Source organism: Macaca fascicularis, chromosome 10 (assembly GCF_037993035.2).
Source record: "Macaca fascicularis isolate 582-1 chromosome 10, T2T-MFA8v1.1".
NCBI classification, from domain to species: Eukaryota; Metazoa; Chordata; class Mammalia; order Primates; family Cercopithecidae; genus Macaca; species Macaca fascicularis.
The window spans coordinates 35,466,500-35,487,416 of NC_088384.1; the positions used below are offsets into that span (position 1 = coordinate 35,466,500).

At 38.7% G+C, this 20,917-nt stretch overlaps 1 pseudogene; it reads left to right on the top strand.

Moving 5' to 3' along the window:
* Positions 1-18,499: 18,499 nt before the first annotated feature.
* On the top strand, positions 18,500-19,554 carry LOC102123891 (26S proteasome regulatory subunit 10B pseudogene; annotated as a pseudogene).
* The last annotated feature ends 1,363 nt before the right edge of the window (positions 19,555-20,917 follow it).

A 20,917-nucleotide genomic window follows, 5' to 3' on the forward strand; every position in this document is an offset into this window, starting at 1 on the left:
ACATTGGTGAAATACAAAAATATAAATCAGATCTAGAAGAAAGGGCAATGCAGGCAATAGAAAAATTAGTAGAAATCCCTTTACAGGTTAGTTTGTAAAATCAGGTAAGTTTATTTATAATGTGCTTTCATTTATTTCATTGCAAATTATATTTTGGAGATATATATATATATATATGTTGTGTTTCCTCTGCCTCTCTCATAGCAATTTGCCTTGTAGAGTTCTAGCAAAAAGGTGGCATCTGTTTTTACTTTCAAATATTTAAATTTCCATCATTATAACAAAATCGATTTTTCAGAGTAATGATTCTCACTGTGGAGTCATTTGATTATTGAGACCCATTGGCATAAGATTACATCCTCTGACTATAAAAATCCTGGAAGAAAACCTAGGAAATATTCTTCTGGACATTGCACTTGGCAATGAATTTATGGGTAAGTCCTCAAAAGCAATTGCAAGAAAAATGAAAATTGACAAATGTGTTTTAATTAAACTAAAGAGCTTCTTCTGCACAGCATGAGAAACTATCAAGGGATTGAACAGACAGCCTACAGAATGGAAGAAATATTCACATACTATGCATACAGCAAAGGCCTATTATCCAGAATCCATAAGAGACTTAGACAAATCAACAAGCAAAAAATAAATAACTCCATTAAAAAATGGGCAAAGAACATGGACAGTTTTCAAAAGAACACATATGTGGCCAACAAATATATTAACACATATATACCATCACTAATCATCAGAGAAATGCAAAACAAAATATCAGTGAAATCCCACCTCACACCAGTTAGAATGACTTCTGTTAAAAAGTAAAAATAATAAAAATATTTAAATATTTAATATTAAAATGTTATTTAGATTGAGATAATTTGTCATTATCATTAATTCTCAAAACATGGATATTTAAGAATAACCTTACTTCACATGTAATAACACAACAACTACCTTAAAAACTAAAAGCTGGGGCCTGGCACAGTGTCTCAAGTCTGTAATTCCAGCACTTTGAGAAGCTGAGGTGGGCCAATGATGATGTCAGGAGTTTGAGACAAGTCTGGCAAACATGGTGAATCCCTGTCTCTATTAAAAATACAAAAATTAGCTGGGCATGGTAGTGGGCACCTGTAATCTCAGCTACTCAGGAGGCTGAGGCAAGAGAATCATTGGAACCTGGGAGGCAGAGGTTGCAGTGAGCTGAGATCATGCCATTGCACTCCAACTTGGGCAACAGGGTGAGACTCAAAAATAAATAAATAAATAAATACAATTAAATAAATAAAAACAAATAAAAGCTGGAAGTTCTATGAAAACATTAATGCACATACCATCTTTTTAAAATGTTCATGGTTTCTGTAGAGATTTCAATACCTATTCTAGCTTATTAAAGTAACCTATAATTTGTATTATACCAACTGTAGTATAAAAACCTTAAAATGTATATTTGTTTCCTCTCTCCTCTGTACTATTTATGTCATGCATTATAGTCTCAAATATTGTGAATTCCATAATATAAAGTTACTCTTTTTAAAACAAAATAGACAATTATCTTTAGAGCACTGTAAAATCATTGGGTGATATATCTTTATATCTTTTCTGGCACTCTTTATTTCTTTGTGTAGTTTCAACTTTCATCTGCTTCCATATTCCTTTTGCTTCAAGAAATCATTTTGACATTTATTTTAGTGCAGACCTGTTAACAAGGGACTCTTCCAGTGTTAATCTGAAAATGTCTTCATTTAATTGTTATTTTTGCTATATAGTTAATGAATATAAGATTGGGGGTTGACTTTTTTTCAGTTATTTAAAAATTTTGTATTTTAGTTAATTTCATATTACCAGAGAATTCTTGGATTCACTGGGGTATTTATTTGCTTGCTTCATTGGTTTATTTTGCTTTTCTCTTTCCTTCCTTCATGCTACCATTCAAATAATTTGTATTGACCCAGTATAAAATTTACTGCTTCTTTCTTTAACTCTGATGACCAGTCTGCTAATCAGCTTGCTGATGTAATTCTTCATCTCTGTTCTCATGCTTTCACTTATTTCTAGCTTTTGCCTTTTACTGTTCCCATCTCTGCTGAAATTCCTCATTTTTCCATTCACATCGTGTTTTTTAAACTAGATCCTTTAACATTTTGATCATTATTGTTTTAAATTACTTGCATTTAGTTCCACCATCTGAATTACCTCTGAATTTGATTCTGTTGACTTTTTATCTTTTGAAAATATTGTAACTCATAACTCAAATTTCTAACTTGCTTTTATGTGTCTCTCAGTTTCTTTTTTTTTTTTTTTTTTTTTTTTTTTTTTTTTTTTTGAGACAGAGTCTCGCTCTGCCGCCCAGGCTGGAGTGCAATGGCCGGATCTCAGCTCACTGCAAGCTCCGCCTCCCGGGTTCACGCCATTCTCCTGCCTCAGCCTCCCGAGTAGTTGGGACTACAGGCGCCCGCCACCTCGCCCGGCTAATTTTTTGTATTTTTAGTAGAGACGGGGTTTCACCGTGTTAGCCAGGATGGTCTCGATCTCCTGACCTCGTGATCCGCCCGTCTCGGCCTCCCAAAGTGCTGGGATTACAGGCTTGAGCCACCGCGCCCGGCCATGTGTCTCTCAGTTTCTAAAAAATGCAAATCATCAGATGTAGAAAAACAGTAGATGAGACAATTATTTATGTCCAGATTGTTTTATATTTCTGTTTCATTTTGGTGTGTGTCATGTTATTAGTGTGTACAGGAACAAAGGTTGCTTCTTGCTGTGGTGTCTGAAACATTCAGTGAACCATGTAACTCAAATTTCTCCAGCAGTAGGCTGCTATATCATGTGCCTTGTGTGAGGCCTTAGGCTCTGGAGGGCATATGCCAATGTCCTGTTCCACAGTTAGCTTTTGGTAGTCCTTACCACCTGTGTCATAGATAGGGTCTCTCTCCACTTTCTTGTTCCTCTCTAACTGTAGAACATCATTTTGTGTATGTGTATGTGTGTGACTAGGCAGAAAATTCAGGTTGAGGGCAGAGGGATGATTCATGTTATTTTTGAGCCAGTTTCATCATCTGACACTCAGAGAAGGGGTATTTTTAGCACTTCCTGACTCTTATTCTAGTGGAAGTCAAACTGTTACTTATCTGTGTTGTTTTTTGAGGAAGAAATAATACCTTGCCCTCCTCCCAGATCAGTGGTAGAAAACCTTTGGTTTATATCATTGCAAGTTTTCAGCCCCACAATAAGGACAAACTCTTATTTCTCCTTCCATAGGAACAATGCACCTTTGTCTGTGGTCACTGGATGGAGATTTTCCAACCCTTTACCACAGTAGCACAACTCTGCATTAGTGCAAAATCCTGGGCCCCAAAACAATCCCTGTTCCTTTCCTGATGGAGAAGTATTTTTCCTCCATCCCTCCCCCAGAAACAGTGAGCCTTTGCCTGGTCTCAGGTAGGGTGGGTTAGGGTGTGATAGGTTTCTTAACCTTCTCTGAAAGCTGATGTGTTTTGCTGCTTCTTGTCTCCCAGAAACAGTTGACTTTTGCATGGGTTCATGGACCCAGATGCTTTTTTGCCACAGCAAATTAAGGATTTTGAATCTTAGGAGAGAAGCAAATGTTCATGTAGTCAATTTTTTTCTTATTTATTTTTCGGTTTGTTTTCTTGTTTCAGTAATGATGAGTTGAATATGATCATTATTTTCCACTTAAGCCACTTGTAACTCTAATATTTTGTTTTTATTAGTCCCCCTTTGGCATTTCAGCACTAAATCAAATTCAGATAATCATCAGTTGTGTGAATAAAGTGTTTTTATTGAGAACAAAATGGTTGACATAAACACGGATTTGGATATTATCATATGTAGCACAATACATCGCTGGTTCAAAATGTAAAATCCTCTTTAGGCTGAACAAAGAATGGTTCTTGAAACTATTGTCCCTTTTTGACCAATAAAAAAAAATCAATTTTTTAATCTCATGAATAGATTATTAAAATAATTACATACCTGATCTTCATTTTATGTTCTCTCTCTTCAAGATATTTCCTTAAAAGCTACTTTTAAAGATATTTCCTTAAAAGCTCTTTTGAATTACGTTAGACTCTGTATTTTCTCCACAAGATCATCAGGGTAAATCCTGCCTTTACATTTTTTATAAAAATTCTCTTTTTTTTCCCCAAATCTTAGTTGAGCTGAAAGATTTCCACCAAATGTCTCCTATGCCACAAAGCCTTATTTCACGTATCTCCCCTGTCCTCCTTGCTCAAGCTCATTTAGGAATATTTTTATTAAAACATTCATGCAATACTGTTTTTTAAAAAGTCTGAACATAAAGTGTTTTCAGTTTGAACACAAAATAGTGCTGTAACTTGAAAACAAGTTTTAGAAATGAGTGTTTCTAGAAGAAGAATCAACAGTGTCATAAATATCATAATCCAATTTTCCTGTTTGTACTAAAATATTAGCAAATATTTATTGAGAAATGCTATCTGCCTGAAAGTATAATGCTTTTGATACACATTATATCATAAAAGCTAGGTACTATTCTTAGTAGTATCTTAAGAGTAAAAATACCGAGTCTTAGAGATGTTGCGCAATGTGCCCAAATAGCATAGCGAGAGTTGGAATTCTGAAATTCTGACTATCCTGTGTGTATGATAGGAGAATCAATGCTTGTCAAATGTAACCGAAAAGTCGTGGTGGGGATTTGGAGGCCTCTGATTGGTAGGGTCAATACACTTAAGCAGATCATGTCACTACTTAGTTAAAACTATTTCATTAAAGCAAAATTCCACGTATTATTTCACAAATATTATTGGCACCAAAAACATTTTCCTTCCGTCCTTCCTTCCTTCCTTCCTTCCTTCCTTCCTTCCTTCCTTCCTTCCTTCCTTCCTTCCTTCCTTCCTTCTTGTACAGTGTAGTTATCTTAAAGATGAGTAGGGCCGGGGGTGGTGGCTCACACCTGTCATCCCAGGACTTTGGGAGGCCGAGGCAGGTGGATCACGAGGCCAGGAGTTCGAGACTAGCCTGGCCAAGATGGTGAAACCCCGTCTCTACTAAAAATATGAAAATTAGCTGGGCGCGGTGGAAGGAACTTGTAATCCCGGCTACTTGGGAGGCTGAAGCAGAAGAATCACTTGAACCCAGCAGGCAGAGGTTGCAGTGTGCTGATATCACGCCACTGCACTCTAACTTGGGCAACAGAGCAAGACTCTGTCTCCAAAAAAATGAATTTAAAAAAATGAAGATGAGAGTGGACCAGCCTGGCCAACATGGCAAAACTCCATCCATCTCCACTAAAAATACAATTATCAGCCAGGTGTGGTAGCATGCGCCTACGATCCCAGCCACTCAGGGAAGCCGAGGCACAAGAATCGCTAGAGCCTGGAAGACGGAGGTGGCAAGGTGAGACCCTGTCAAGAAAGAAAGAAAGAGAGAAAGAGAGAGAGAGAGAGAGAGAGAGAGAGACAGAAAAAGAGAAAGAGAAAGAGGAAAATGAAAAGGAAAAGGAAAGGAAGGAAGGAAGGAAGGACTGTAGATCTCAGAGTTGACAAATGGGTAGATCCACTATGAGCTGCACATGGGGTGGTGGCCAAGCTTGGATTGCAGTTTGCAGTTTTCTTTTTTTGTATTTTTATACGAAGTCTTGCTCTGTCGCCAGGCTGGAGTGCTGTGGTAGGATCGCGACTCACTGAAATCTCTGGCTCCTTGGTTCCAGCGATTCTCCTGCCTCAGCCTCCTGAGGAGCTGGGATTATAGGCACACCGAACCACGCCCAGCTAATTTTTGTATTTTTAGTAGAGACGGAGTTTCACTATGTTGGCCATGGTGGTCTTGATCTCCTGACCTCGTGATCCACCTGCCTCGGCCACCAAAAGTCCAGGGATTACTGGCATGAGCCATTGCGCCCAGCCAGATTGCAGTTTCCCTGCTAGGTTGGTGTAGCCTTGCCATTGTATCAAATTGACCCCATGGTCAGTAGCCCTTTCATTATCAATAAATGTGGAACATCTATGCATAGCACATTGCACACTGGTTTCTTTGGTTCTCTTTCTTTTTCCTTCCCTTCTCCTCCTTCTCCTCTCCTCTCCTCTCCTCTCCTCTCCTTTCCTTTCCTTTCCTTTCCTTTCCTTTCCTTTCCTTTTCCTTTCCTTTCCTTTCCTTTCCTCTCCTCTCCTCTCCTCTCCTCTCCTCTCCTCTCCTCTCCTCCCCTTCCCCTTCCCCTTCCCCTTCCCCTTCCCCTTCCCCTTCCCCTTCCCCTTCCCCTTCCCCTTCCCCTTCCCCTTCCCCTCCCTCTCTGTCTCTCTCTTACACAGGATTGCCCATGTTAGAGTGGACAAGGCTGACTGCATCCTCGACTTTTCAGGCCTCAAGTGATCTTCTCCTTATCTCAGCCTCCAGAGTAGCTGAGAATACTGGCATGCACCACCATGCCCAGCTAATCTTATTATTATTGTTGTTATTATTATTTTGAGACAGAGTCTCACTCTGTCACCCAGGCTGGAGTGCCATGGTGCAATCTTGGCTCACAGCAACCTCCGCTTCCACCTCCCTGGTTCAAGTGACTGGCCTGTCCCAGCCTCCTGGGTTTTTGCCTCATTGGCTGTGGCTGGTCTCAAACTCCTTGCCTTAAGTTGATCCACGTGCCTTGGCCTCCCGGTGTGCTAGGATTACAGGCACGAGCCACTGCACCTGACTGAATTTTATTTATTCTATCTCATATATACCCAAGGAATATTTTTGGAAGTCAATGCTAGCATAATCCCCATTGTGCATATTTCACGGCTGGGGAGACCTGAAACACACAATGACTTTTTTATGATCACAGAAATGAAAAGAAAATGAATGTTCTAACCCAGCTCTGTTCCCTCAAACCTGGGGCCCTGCCTGCATTTAGATGTTTGCAGGGGGTAAGGGGCTTGTGTTTGCCTAATTGTGTACAGGTGAGGAGTTGACATGGGAGAGGAAGGTGAGTAATCAGCAGCGGTGTGGGCCTTTGCATAGATTTATGAAAGACTAGGGCTCAGGGGATGGAACCTTGAAGAATTAACACACTTCCCTTGTGAGAGAACCTGACAGAATTTAGAACTTTGAAAACCAGACACCCGCATTCTAGAGACAGCCCTATACCTATCTCATTTCATGGGAGATGCTTAAGAGAGCACTTATGTTCTCATTATATGGTGACATTTCTAAGCTGCTGCCTTGGAAAGGCTCAAAGTGAGAACCTTTTTTTATAATGTAGACATTGGCTCCGTCTGCATCCTTAATGCCTCTGTCCATTTGTAAGACAGTGTACCCACATGTAACACAGTGTAGCCCAGGGCAAGTCTGTCCATGCCAGACCTCTCGTCATCTAAACTGGGCAACCCCACCTGTCCCACCATAACCGTGTGTTGCAGGAGGAGCAGGAAAGGAGGGGGCTCTCCCTGACAGGGGTAGGTTGTCAGGCGTTGCAATCCTGGTGGATCTGTCTGTCATGTTCACACCCAGGTCATGGCTGGTGGAATACAAATTTGAGTGTTGGGGGACCAAGTTTGTCTACTCAGATGTGAATCCAAAGGCCTTAAGCTGTCTTCTGGTTTCCTCACTGCCTGGGGGTCTATGCAGATGCTATGTGCCTGATCCGGGGAGCAGAATTTCTAATGGGAATGTCACCTTGTGGTGAAAATAAGGCAGACCATTAACTTTTTGTTGTTGTCTTGGCTTGGCTGCTGGGCACTCTCTTTACAGAGCTGCATTAAAACCTATGGGCAGCTATTTGATGGGTTAAACTCCTCCATCTCCTTGGAGAAGGGGCAGATTTACTACAGCACCAAGCATGGCCCACAGCAAGCTATGGTGAGAGCAGACACATGGGCGTGTCTACAGACAGGGGCCTGACAAGACCAGGATGGCCCAGGACCCAGACTCAAATATGGACTCTCTCTCCACTCTGTCTTAGTGCTGTTTTCTATGAGTGACCCAAAGTTCTCACCCCCAGAAATCTAGCCTTCATTAGTACCAATGGCAAGTTGGTTAGGTGTAAAGTCCCTGTTGACATACTTGTGGAAATATCAGAGAAGGTGTTTGTGTTGTTTTTACTTTACACTAGGCTGAATTTATTCATGTTGCTACAGTTTGTATTGTTTTAACTATTTACCCCAGGTATCTTCTGTAGCAGGTGGCTTCATTGTACTGCCAGACCTTCTCCGAGACTTAAAAGCCACGACTATGACTACGGAGGCTTTTACACAAAAATAGGGAAGAGGTTACATGAAAAATGGGTTACATTGTTCCATGCGTTTGTCTGAAATGTGTCATCTCAGAGAACTCATCCCTGGAGTTCAAGGCAGAAGCTGTCCCTTCGCATGTCTTTGTGTCTTTGTAATGTTCTATAAAAGGAGGTCATTTCCCAGAGTGGTTTAGCCCTTCAATGCTGCTGGAGTCTGCCATGATAACCTTCTATTTTCATTTTGGCTGTAATGCAGAACACATTATCTGTGTGTCATGATTGGCTGGAACAGTTTGCTTGGATTCCATAACCCAGTACCACGGACTGAAGGTCTCAATGAAAACTGAGTGTCTCATAATTCTGGAGGCTAGACATTCAACATCAAGCTATTGGCTGGAGTGATTTCTTTAATGCCTCTTTCTACTTGAGATGAGATGACCACCTTCTATTTCTGTTTTCACAGGCTCTTCCCTTGAGCCTCTCTGTGTCTTTACTCTTTTTAAAAGGACTCCAGTCATAGTAGATTGGGGTCCACTTTACTTAACTTACTTAATCATAGTCACCTCTTTAAGGACCATATGTCCAAACACTCACTCACAATTTGAGGCCGATTACATTATATATGCCTTAGAATATCAACATATAAATTTGGGAGAAGAGACACAATTTTTTTTTTTAAAGCAAACTAACTTTATTTGAATAATCTAAACAGAGAACGAGAGTAGGTGAATGTGTAGCCAGAGGGAAAATATCCTATGTCAAGTTTCAAAACATAACAAGTGAAAATAAGTTTATTTCTAAAAGAAATTTCAGTGAAAGAAAAAGGATGTTTATTATGACATAACATATTGATTCCTAATGGTGGATCTATTAACTGTCTAATCTAGTCAAAATATTTAAGCTATATCTGCATATGTAAATAAGAACAAAATCTGTCCTCTAATTTTACCTAGTAAAATAATGGCAAAACAATAAACTAAATTTACTTAGGTTTCATAGATATGCCAATCACATAAAATAAAAACAATCAGGAGAGAAGCATGTCAACGTGTGTAATTTAATTCCAACAATGTGTAATTTAAACATTAGGCTTGGATAACAACTGGTAACAAATCCTACTCTGGCTTGGATAATAACTGATAGCAAATGCTAACTTAAAAGTTTTCATGAATTCAGCAGCTACCAGTACAACCTCTGTCATCCTTCTCACCTTCCCTTACTTAAATGGTAGCAAAATTTTCTTGAAATTAAAAAAAAAACTGTTTGGGAAATGATTTTATTAAAGTAAACAGACTTGGATGCTTATTTAAAATGTATCTATATATATTTTAATATGCAAAAACAAATGTACAGATATCTACACAAGCAAAAACAATTTTCTTTACATTTTTAGTAAGCTTCAGCAATGAGGATATTTTACTTTGAACACAAACACATGAAACCTTCAAAAAAGTCCACATTTTCATAGGAAGCTACTTTACAAAGAAAACACATGTACTCCAGTTGAAAATACAAACACCCTGTCTGCTTTATGGTAAAAATCCCAGGAATCATATTTTCTCATTTTACTATGCAGAATCAGAGTTTGAAAAATAATAATCTTTCTCTTCTTCATCTAAAGATTCCATAGCATTAGTGAAAAGTTTTCCAATACCAGAGTTTTCTCCTAAATCTGTGTTAAGTGGGGTTTTCCTTCTTGGTGTTGGAGTTGAGAAATCAGTTTCAACTAATTTTTTCTTGATGTTGCCACAGACAATACCACCATTACTTTTATGATATTTTTGCATAGGAAAAACATATTTATCACTATCATTCCTATTTATAGAAGCTAGCATGCCAGGACTGACATGCTGACATTGAGGAGTTTTTACCAACGGAAAGATAACTGATGATAGAGTTGTTAGATTTTTGTTTGTATTTGGCAGAATATCATCATCATCTTCACTGTCCTGTAAACTTGGCAACAGTATTCTTTGATGCTGTAAAGGTGTTGTACTGAAAAAATCATCATGGTCATCTTTTGGCAACTGTTCCAGAAATTCCCTCATCTGTTGCTTCCTTTTAAGAGTTCCCACTTTGGCAGTTATCTTAATAGTTTGTTTCTGATCAGCATCACCTCGCTTGCCATTTTGGCCTTTGGGATTGGCTGGCTTTTTCTTAGTGACATGTTTATGGGATCCTTTTCTTCTGGGATTTTCCATGTATTTCCTCTCATCAGTCCTCACCCAATTTGTCAAGTGAAGAAAGTGAAACAGAAAAAGAAATTAAAAGGAAAGCTGAAGTTAAGAAAACCAAAGCAGGAAACACCAAAGAAGCAGTGGTTCACCTGAGAAAGAGCACAAGAAACACAAGTAATATTCCAGTGATTTTGGAACCTGAAACTGAAGAAAGTGAAAATGAATTTTATATCAAACAAATGAAAGCTAGACCTTCCATCAAAGAAACTCTTCAGAAGTCTGGTGTTAGGAAAGAGTTTCCAATTACTGAGGCAGTAGGATCTGATAAGACAAATAGGCATTCCTTAGAATGTTTACCTGGTTTAATTCAGGATAAGGAATGGAATAAGGAGGAGTTACAGAAACTTTGTTGTACTTTTGCATCTCTTCCAAAGAGACACAATTTAGAACATAAGATGCATTAACCCCCTGTTGATGGTAGATTCCCAGGAAAGTGATTACTTGGTGAAAGGATATACGTATGTAAAATTTGTATAGCTACGGCCGGACGACTTTCCACAAGGTCTGTGGCAAGTACATTGCTATCAACAGTCCCTGAATTTAGTTGCTTCTCTGGACCCAGCCTTCCCTGGATGTTAACATTCTTTGAATTTTTGGACAATCTCATGTCTGTGGGTCAAATAAAAACACATTGTTCCTTCTATTTCCAGCTTTCCAACTGATATGTTTGAGTCACCTTTTAGATGTAATTTTAAATATGGATTTAGGTTTTCTGTTCCTCAAGTTATCTGTCTTGTCTGTCTTGTTCTGTTCACTGTCTCCAAAATGGAGAGGCAATAAGGCTTCTCCAGGTGCTTGCACTCAATGTCAGAAGCCACTGTGTTTCAGGTAATTTAGAGGGAACGTCATGCAGTACTCTCTGTGGAAGGTTCTTAGTTCTGACCCATGTGCTGTTCAGCAGCCATTTGAATTGCAAAGCCTGTGTGTTCTCATCTCTGCACTGAGGACTTTTTTGGAGAACTCAGTGGAAAATGCACTTCATACAGGCTATTAATACTGTTGGGTGCTGTTGCTTCACAGCTGACAAAATTTCATGAGGATTTCTTGTAGGTATCAGTGGTTAGATTATCACCCGCCCCATATAAAATTTTTTTAAAAGTCTAAAACTTTTTGTCAGGCACATGCATGTCCTCCACATTCACAAGAAGAAATGTTTGTGACTGGACGCGGTGGCTCACGCCTGCAATCCCAGCACTTTGGGAGGCCGAGACAGGCGGATCACCGGAGGTCGGGAGTTCGAGACCAGCCTGACCAACATGGGGAAACCCTGTTTCTACTAAAAATGCAAAATTAGTTGGGTGTGGTGGAGCATGCCTGTAATCCCAGCTACTTGGTAGGCTGAGGCAGGAGAATCCGTTGAACCCAGGAGGCAGAGGTTGCGGTGAGCTGAGATCACACCACTGCACTCCAGCCTGGGCAACAAGAGTGAAACTCCATCTCAAAAAAATAAATAAAATAAAAAGAAGGAAAAGAATAGTAGAATGTATGTTCCTACTTCTGGCTTTTGGGCCTTTCCCAAAGAGTGGTTTCTGTCTGCCGTGACACAGAATGCTCAAAGACAGGGTGGTATACTTCGAATGACAGTTTGGTTTGGCTGAGACCAAAGGTAATAAAAGAAAATGAATCTTGAAAAAAGCTTTGAGAGGCCGGGCGCGGTGGCTCAAGCCTGTAATCCCAGCACTTTGGGAGGCCGAGACGGGCGGATCACGAGGTCAGGAGATCGAGACCATCCTGGCTAACACGGTGAAACCCCGTCTCTACTAAAAAATACAAAAAACTAGCCAGGCGAGGTGGCAGGCGCCTGTAGTCCCAGCTACTCGGGAGGCTGAGGCAGGAGAATGGCATGAACCCGGGAGGTGGAGCTTGCAGTGAGCTGAGATCTGGCCACTGCACTCCAGCCTGGGCGACAGAGCGAGACTCCGTCTCAAAAAAAAAAAAAAAAAGAAAAGAAAAAAGCTTTGAGAGACCTTCAGAATTTCTTGGCCAACAAGTTTGTGTCAGACTCCCTCTGGACAAAGCCACTATGTAAAAGGTGTGACTGGTAATTTTTTTGAATGCCCAAGTTTAATGGACATATATAATGTAATATAATCAGCCAAAAATTACAATATATACAAAGTATTAGGGTATTATGGCCCAATAGGAAAAATAGGATAAATATCCAGAAATCTACCCTAAAGAAATGGAGATGTATAAATTACCTAAAAAATTTTAAAATAATTATCTAAATGGTACTCAGCAAAATGTGAGCACAGACAACTAAATAAAATCAGGAAAATGAGAACATACACAATAAGATAAAAAATAGTTAAAAGCAAATTATGGAGTTGAAGAATATAAAAAGAATGCCTGAGAAATGATCAAACAAGAAAAAAAACAAAAATTAAAAAGTTCAACAAATTTTAACGAGGATAAACACAAAAAGATTCATAATGAGAAAAATTATAAGCAAAGTTTTGAAAGTCAGAGACTAGTAGATAATCTTGAAAGCCAAAAAAGAAAAGCTATGTTATTTATAAGGGTGCTTCTATGAGATAATCAGTGAACCTAGCTGCAGGAATCTTGCCGGCCAGAAGGGACATGGGTAATACAGTCAATGTGCTAAAAGAACAAAAACTTTTTTTTTTTTTTTTTTTTTTTTTTTTTTTTTTTTTTTTTTGAGACGGAGTCTGGCTCTGTCGCCCGGGCTAGAGTGCAGGGGCCGGATCTCAGCTCACTGCAAGCTCCGCCCCCCGGGTTTACGCCATTCTCCTGCCTCAGCCTCCCGAGTAGCTGGGACTACAGGCGCCCGCCGCCTCGCCGGGCTAGTTTTTTGTATTTTTTAGTAGAGACGGGGTTTCACCGTGTTCGCCAGGATGGTCTCGATCTCCTGACCTAGTGATCCGCCCGTCTCGGCCTCCCAAAGTGCTGGGATTACAGGCTTGAGCCACCGCGCCCGGCCAAGAACAAAAACTTTTAAGCAATAATACTATATCCAGATAAACTGTTTGTCAAAATGAAGAAAAAGTAAAGTCCTTTCATGATGACCACATACTACAAAAGCATATCGCCATTAGGCCGGCACTAGAAGAAATGCTACAGAGAGTTTTTCTCATTAAAAATAAAGTGATGTTAAACAGCATTGCAAAATTACATGACAGTACATAACTCTCTAGAAAAGACATATACAGGCACAAAAATAAAATTCTGATGAATTCAAATGATGGTTCCTAAAACATATGTAATATGTTATATAATTTTAAAAAAGTGTAAAAATAGTCAAAAAAGTTTGTTAATGATATATAATATAAAAAGATATTAGTAACATCAATAACATAAAGGTGAGGCAGATGGAAAGAGGAAGAATGTTTGTATGCAACTAAAGTTGTTACTGGCCAGGCACGGTGGCTCATGCCTGAAATCCCAGCATTTTTGGAGGCTGAGGCAGGTAGATCACCTGAGGTCAGGAGTTTGAGACCAGCCTGGCCAACATGGTGAAACCCCATCTCTACTAAAAATACCAAAAAAAATTAGCTGGGCATGGTGACAGGCACCTGTAATCCCAGCTACTCGGGAAACTGAGGCAGTGGAATCACTTGAACCAGGGAGGTGGGGTTTGCAGTGAGCTGAGATCACTCCATTGCACTCCAGCCTGGGCGACAGAGCGAGACTCCATCTCAAAAAAAAGAAAAAAAAGTTAAGTGTTACCAATTTAAAATATATTGTCATCTTTAAGAGGTTTTATGGGCCAGGAGCAGTGGCTCACGCCTATAATCCCAGCACTTTGGGAGTCCGAGGCGGGTGAATCACGAGTTCAGGATTTCGAGACCAGCCTGGCCAATATGGTGAAACCCCACATCTCTACTCAAAATACAAAAAGTCTAGCCGGGCGTGGTGGTGGGCGCCCATAATCCCATCTCCTTGGGAGGCTGAGGAAGGAGAATCATTTGAACTCAGGAGGCACAAGTTGCAGTGAGCTGAGATCGTGCCACTGCACTCCAGCGTGGGCTACAGTGTGAGACTCTGTCTCAAAAAAAAAAAAAAAAAAGATTTTATGTAATCCCCATGGCAACCACAAAGAAAACATTTAGAGAGATACACACACACAAAAAAATACATTAAAGCATGTCACTATAAAAATCAACACAAAAAGGAAGATTAAAAACAGTGGTAAAGGTGGTCACATAACTATAAAAATCAGAGAAAACAATGACAAAAGTAAGTTCTTCACTTTCAAAAACCTATTTTAATATTTATGGACTTAATTTTTCAATCAAAACATGTAAATTGAATAGAGGGATTAATAAAACAAAGCCCAACTTCATCCTCTCCATAAGTGACTCGCTTTAGATCTAATATCAAAACTAGACTGAAAGTAGCAAGATGAAAATAGGCTTTTGGGGGCCGGGCATGGTGGCTCATGCCTGTAATCCCAACACTTTGGGAGGCTGAGGTGGGAGGATCACCTGAGGTCTGGAGTTCAAGACCAGCCTGACCAACATGGAGAAACCCCGTTTGTACTAATAATACAAAAATAAATTAGCCGGCGTGGTGGTGCAAGCCTGTAATCCCAGCTACTCCAGAGCCTGAGGCAGGAGAATGGCTTGAACCTGGGAGGCGGAGGTTGCTGTGAGCCAAGATCACGCCATTGCACTCCAGCCTGGGCAACAAGAGCGAAACTCCGTCTCAAAATAAAAAAATGAAAATAGACTTTTGATGTAAATGGTAATCGAATGAAAGCAGTGCTGGTCATAACTGTGTTAGGCAAAATGCATTTTAGTCATAGTTCATAAAATAAACTTTAAACTGTCACAGGAGACAAAGAAGGCCATTAAATAATAATAGAAGGGCTCATTCACTGAGAACTTATGAAATTTTATTTTATATATATGTGTGTATATATATATATATATATAATTCTCAACCAGTGTTCCCAAATGTATAAAGCGAACATTGAAATAATTATTACAATAGATAAAAATAATAATAGTAGAATATTTTAATTCAAACTTTCATAATAATTAATATAGCTAGCCAAAATATTAATAAGGAAACAGAAGGTTTGAAAACACTAGAGAAAAATTAGACCTAGTGGGCATATACAGAATACACAGCAACAGCAAAACATACAATTTCCTCAATAGCTCATAAAACATTCTCCTAGATACACCACCTAGTAGGCCACAAAAGAAGACTTAACAATTTTTTAAAAATATAAATCTTAAAGATTATTTCTGATAAACATGGAATAAAACTAGAAATCAATAACAAGAAAACAAAAATGTCAACATACATATGGAAATTAACTCACTTTTGAGCATGTTCATCTTCAAACATTGTAAGACTTAATATTGTGAAGATGTTCGTGCTGCCTAGTGAGCTATGGATTCAATGCAATCCCTTTACAATTAACAATTTTTTTTTTCTTTTAGAAATAGAAAAAGCAACCAAAAATTTATATGGAATCTCAAGGGACAATAAAGAGCACAAAAATGTTTTAAAAAAGAAACAGTGTTAGTGACCTCACCTTTTCTAATTTCAAAGCACATTACAAAGCTACGGTAATAAAAACAGTTTGGCTCTGGCATAAAGACAGACAAGTTTTCCAGTAAAACACAATGTAGCACAAATGTTAACCTTGTACATATGGGTAAATAGTTATTTGAACACCTATATTCATTGAAGCATTATTCACAAAGGCCAATATTTGAAAGCCAAACTTTCCTCACTGAATGAATGAATAAATACAATTTGTAATATAAAAGTATTGGAAAACTACTCAGCTTTTAAAAGCAGACAATCTTGTAACATCCACAATAAAGATAAACCTTGAGGACGTGATGCTAAGTAAACCTAGCCACAATAAAAGATATACTCTATGATTCCACTTATATGTAATATCTAAAGTATTGAAACTCTTAGAAACAGAAAATGGAATGGTTTTTAATTGGGAGCCAGGTGGTAAAAAACATGGGCATTATTAATTTATTTCATGTTTATTGAGTTTTAGTTTTGCAACAAAAAAGTTTTACAGCTATGCTGCATAACAATGTAAATACACTTAACATGACTAAACTGTATAAGAAAAAATATTTAAGATTCTAAATTTTATGTTATGTATTTTTACCACAATCAAAATTAAAAATGACACCTGAGGACAGGGTGTGGGTGGCTCATGGGTATAATCCCAGCACTCTGGGAGGCTGAGGTGTGCAGATCACTTGAGGTCAAGAATTCAAGACCAGCCTAGCCCCATCTCTACTAAAAATACAAAAATTAGCCAGGCATGGTGGTGCATGCCTTTAATCCCAGCTACTCAGGAGGCTGAAGCAGGAGAATTGCTTGAACCTGGGAGGTGGAGGCAGCAGTGAGCCGAGATTGTGCCACTGCACTTTGGGCAACAGAGCAAGACTCTTTCTTAAATAAATAAATAAGACACCTAAAAGAGATAGAGTTACAAACTTTCTGAATAATTAAACCAAAAAACTGTTTCTTTCACACTAAGATAATGTAAGATAAAGATGTTGAAATTAATACAATTTCCATGACTACTCACCTAGACAGAATCAATTATTGGCCACCAGGCAAGAAGAAAAACATACCAATCATAAACAAAACAGGGGTAATATTTATACAAGCAAACAAACACTTAGATAATTTTACTGACAAAGGACATAGGGCTGATTCATAGTTGACTTTTGCCCCACACTGTCTTAAGGTGTACAGAGTTGAATATTGTCATACAAAATTATAATATATAAATTAAAACTAAAAACTAAATTTATGTAAGGTGGACTACCCTAAAAAATGAAACACACCAATACAAAATTGCAAACAAAGTTAAAATTAACATTAACCCCCAAAATTCTGCTTTGAATACTGTAATTCAAAACCACAATAAGTAGAAACTAGAAACACAACTGATATGAGGAGCCCACTCTAAAAAATGCAGAAATATAAATACAAAACATAATGAAGAGAAACTTTAACCCATAAAACCCTGTATAAACATAGAACAGAATTCTAGATAACAAAATTTTCAACTCTAACTGTGCGTCCATGCACATCATGAATTTTGAATCCTTTGAATACAGTCAGGGCAGCAACATTTCAAAGGAAACACATAATTACTCATAAAGAGTTTTAATGAGAAAATTTTTAAAAATAAGCATTCAAGTAATACTAGAGAAACTTTTAAATTATGCTACAGATACACTGATACATTGCTGCTTTTTTTTTTTTTTTTGAGACGGAGTTTCTCTCTTGTTGCCCAGGTTGTAGTGCAATGGCACAATCTCGGCTCACCGTAACCTCCGCCTCCCAAGGTCAAGCTATTCTCCTGCCTCAGCCTCCTGAATAGCTGGGATTACAGGCATGCGCCCCCATGCCTCTCTAATTTTGTATTTTTCATAGAGACGGGGTTTCTCCATATTGGTCAGGTTGGTCTCAAACTTCCGACCTCAGCTGATCCACCCCCCTCAGCCTCCTGAAGTGCTGGGATTAAAGGGAGTCCTTGTTAAAATGTTAACCAGTTTATTTCAGCAGTGGTTGGTGAAATGGAAAGCACCCAGCCGTGATTTGTGGTTCACCCCAGGGGCATGAAGGAAAGGCTTTTATAAGGTTCATGAGAAAGCAACCCAAGGTAAAGGATTGGTTACAGTTGGTGAAACCCCGTCTCTACTAAAAATACAAAATTAGCCGAGCGTGGTGACGCGTGGTTGTAATCCCAGCTACTCTGGAGGCTGAGGCAGGAGAATCGCTTGAACCTGGACGGAAGAAGTTGCAGTGAGCCGAGATCAGGCCATTGCACTCCAGCCTGGGCAACAAGACTGAAACTCCGTCTCAAAAAACGAAACAAAACAAAACAAAAAACCAGCCATTCCCGGCATCCCCTATAGGAGACGGCTTCTCATCACGGCGGACCCTAGAGATGAGGCGCTTCGGGACTACTGCAAGAAGCTGCTTGAGCACAAGGAGATCGACGGCAGTCTTAAGGAGTTAAGGGAACAATTAAAAGAACTTACCAAGCAGTAGGAAAAGTCTGAGAATGATCTGAAGGCCCTACAAAGTGTCGGGCAGACTGTGGGTGAAGTGCTTAAACAGTTAACTGAAGAAAAATTCATTGTTAAAGCTACCAATGGACCAAGATATGTTGTGGGTTGTCGTCGACAGCTTGACAAAAGTAAGCTGAAGCCAGGAACAAGAGTTGCTTTGGATATGACTACACTAACTCTCATGACATATTTGCCAAGAGAGGTGGATCCATTGGTTTATAACATGTCTCATGAGGACCCTGGGAATGTTTCTTATTCTGAGATTGGAGGGCTATCAGAACAGATCCGGGAATTAAGAGAGGTGATAGAATTACCTCTTGCAAACCCGGAGTTATTTCAGCGTGTAGGAATCATACCTCCAAAAGGCTATTTGTTATATGGACCACCAGGTACGGGAAAAACACTCTTGGCATGAGGCGTTGCTAGCCAGCTGGACTGCAATTTCTTAAAGGTTGTATCTAGTTCTATTGTAGACAAGTACATTGGTGAAAGTGCTCGTTTGATCAGAGAAATGTTTAATTATGCCAGAGACCGTCAACCATGCCTCATTTTTATGGATGAAATAGATGCTATTGGTGGTCGTCGGTTTTCTGAGGGTACTTCAGCTGACAGAGAGATTCGGAGAACGTTAATGGAGTTACTGAATCAAATGGATGGATTTGGTACTCTGCACAGAGTTAAAATGATCATGGCGACAAACAGACCAGATACACTGGATCCTGCTTTGCTGCGTCCAGGGAGATTAGATAGAAAAACACATATTGATTCGCCAAATGAACAAGCAAAGTTAGACATACTGAAAATCCATGCAGGTCCCATTACAAAGCATGGTGAAATAGATTATGAAGCAATTGTGAAGCTTTCAGATGGCTTTAATGGAGCAGACCTGAGAAATGTTTGTACTGAAGCAGGTATGTTCGCGATTCGTGCTGATCATGATTTTGTAGTACAGGACGACTTCATGAAAGCAGTCAGAAAAGTGGCTGATTCTAAGAAGCTAGAGTCTAAATTGGACTACAAACCTGTGTAATTTACTGTAAGATTTTTGATGGCTGCATGACAGATGTTGGCTTAATGTAAAAATAAAGTTAAAGAAAATTATGTATTGGCAATGATGTCATTAAAAGTATATGAATAAAAATATGAGTAACATCATAAAAATTAGTAATTCAACTTTTAAGATACGGAAGAAATTTGTATGTCTGTTAAAGCTGCATTTATTGCAGCAAGTTACAAAGGAAGAGTGTTGAAGCTTTTCATATTTGCTGTGTATTTTGTAAAACAATGAAAGTTGTTTGAGATAGTGGTATAAGAAAGCGTTTCTTATGACTTATTTTGTATCATTTGTTTTCCTCATCTAAAAAGTTGAATAAAATCTGTTTGATTTAGTTCTCCTAAAAAAATAAATAAATAAAAATAAAAAACTGGGCTAAAATACATGAACTAGATTGTTTCCAACAGTTCCTGCAGCTTTGTCAAGTCTACGTTAAAAAATTACATGTATGGATTTATTTCCTGACCCTTAATTCTAGTCCATGAATGTGTATGTATTGATCTTGTATCCTACAACTTTGCAGAATTTGATTGTTGGTGTTAATAGTGTTATCATTACTTAGGATTTTAATTATATGTATGTGTGTACATTATATATAATTATAACATCTCTACGTAGAAATAAGCTTATTACTTTTCCAATTGTAGTGTTTCTTTTCTTGTATTGCTCAATTATTCTGGCAAACTTAAAGTTTTTAAGTCTTTCACCATTGCATGTAATGGTAGTTTTGAGTTTTTTATATGTACCTTTTATTGAGGTACATATAAAAGTTTTAGTCTATATATAGTTTACTAAGTGCTCTTATCAAAGTGTTTCGGATTATGTCAAATTTTTTCGCTATTAATTGAGATGATCATGTTCCTTTCTAAAATTCATTCTACTGAGTTGGTATATTGCATTGACTAATTGCAATTGTTAGAGTGAGAAACATTGGAGTTACAACTTTTAATGTTTAAAACAATTCATCAGTGAAACCATCTGGTTCTGGACTTTTCTTGTTGTATATTTTTGATAACTTATGTGGTCTTTTGCTTGTTACAGGTTGTATTAGACTTATTCAGAGAAATAGAAGCAATAGAATAAATATCTACCTCTATGTCTATATCCGCGTGTGTGTATTCATATATGTATATATATATATGTGTGTGTTAATATATGGGACAGAGCTCTTTAGAGTTGTCATGGCGGTGTCTGTGCAGAGGCCCTTTCTCAGCCATCTATGGACTGGTTTGGAGAACCTTCTGTTCTTCCGCTCACCTCATTTCAATGCTGGCCCTTGTTGGCAGCAGCAAGTTTCTGCCTCTCACCAGAGGAAACAGAGTGTTGCCCCATTAACACCTTTTTGCCAGTCTCCTGTGTGGAGTTCTGCAAAGACAGTAACTGGCAGCCAGATTTG